The sequence below is a fragment of the Tupaia chinensis genome, unplaced genomic scaffold (assembly GCF_000334495.1).
Source record: "Tupaia chinensis unplaced genomic scaffold, TupChi_1.0 Scaffold140356_1, whole genome shotgun sequence".
Classification (NCBI taxonomy): domain Eukaryota; kingdom Metazoa; phylum Chordata; class Mammalia; order Scandentia; family Tupaiidae; genus Tupaia; species Tupaia belangeri.
Genome location: NW_006200233.1, coordinates 801,747 through 803,526, shown reverse-complemented (window position 1 = coordinate 803,526; position 1,780 = coordinate 801,747).

Below are 1,780 nucleotides of genomic sequence, written 5' to 3'. Positions count from 1 at the left end.
ACCAAGGCCGTGGCAGGCCCCTGCCCCACCCGCAGCCCGTGCCCGCAGTCTGCTCTGTGCCAAGGCCCTTCTCCCACATCCACTGGACCCTGAAGGAGGCCCACTTGCACAGCCTACAGCACCGAGGGCACCTCCAACACGATGGAGGGTGGTTTCCTGCCTCCTGTGAAGGGACCGACAGCGCTGTGCAGGTTTGATGTTTCAACCTATGATGTGTTTTAAAAACTCTCTGCACACACACACATACACACACACACACACACACACACACGTGCCTGTTGGCTTTTCAGTCTATATTTGAAATAACAGGTTAACAGACGGTTGTTTGCTTGTGGTTTTGTGGTATTATTGCAATTTCAATGGAACTTTGAAGCAATTTTTTATAGGATCCTTTAAAGGGAGGGAGTCAACTCCATGTCAAGGTAGTGCTATGATGAAATCTCATCTGCATGTTGAACCATTGTGTGTTCCATTCAGACTGGTTTCCAAATCTGTCAAGTAGGAAAATCTGCTTTATGTAAAAGAGCCTTTGAAAAATGTAGGATCTTTGATTTTTAAAATTCAATAAAGCAGTAAAGAGTGAAAAATAAATTAATTAAAAAATAATATCTACTGTGTTGAAGGCCAGGAGGTGACATTTCGTTGAGACCCTGGGCTCTTACATGGTCGACCACAGTTCGAATCTTGGACCTGACAGCTTGATTTCTCACTTTCTCTTTCTCTCTCTCTCTCTCTCTCTCTCTCTGGTGATCACACATACCCTATAGCAATTTAAGACTACTAACTGGGACCAGTAAATAGCATAAAGATTACATCACTGAACTTCCATGTGGTCAACTGCAGTTCAGTCCCAAACTTGGTGCATTAAAGCAGGTGTGAGCATGCCCCAAATATGAGAAGAGAATGGATGAGAAGAGATTATGGTGTGGGTATTCTCCCTTTGGGGTGATTTCTTGCTTTCTGTCTCTCTGTCTCTCTCTGTCTTTCAGCAAGCCCATGCACCCACCCTATAGCAAAAATTTCCTTAAAATAAATAGATAAATAAATATTTATTTATTTTTAAAACATTTTTAAAAATCTACTGTCTTGGGGCAGGCAAGTGGTGTGGTGGTTAAGGGTGCTGGACTCCCACATGGCTGACCACGGTTCGAGTCCCGGACCTGGCAGCTTGCTTTCTCACTTTCTCCCTCTCTCTCTGGTCAAATTTAAATAAATAAATAAAGTTAAATAAAACAATTCTTTTAAAAAAATCTACTGTCTTAGCAATTTTGAACTATACAGAACACGGTTAATCAGGAGAGGAGGGGGAGCTGGAAAGGTGGTGGCTGTAAACTCCTGTAATCACCTGTAAGGGTCATAAATTTGTTCACGCTTGATGAATTTATTCTTCAGTACGTCTAGCTTGCAGATATAAGTCTACACAAAATTCCACTTTACTTTCCACACTAGCGCATCAAGCAGGCTCTCCATGACCTTTTGCATTTTTTTGGACTTTCACATTCATATTAATATTCTCTCTCTCTCCATCACTTTACTTCAACTCTCCCCATTCTCTGTGTATTTTTCTACCTCTCCTGGAAGACATAAATTGGTTGAATACAAAACTCCCTTCGAAATGCTGGCAAATGTCAAGAGAACAACATATTAAACGTGTAAAACTGAGGACTCTCCAGCAAAACGTCCTCTGACATTTGAAAATCCAATGCGGACCAGCAGGTGGCGTGGTGGTTAAGACGCGGGATACCCCCACATGGCCGACCACGGTTCCAGTTCTGGATCT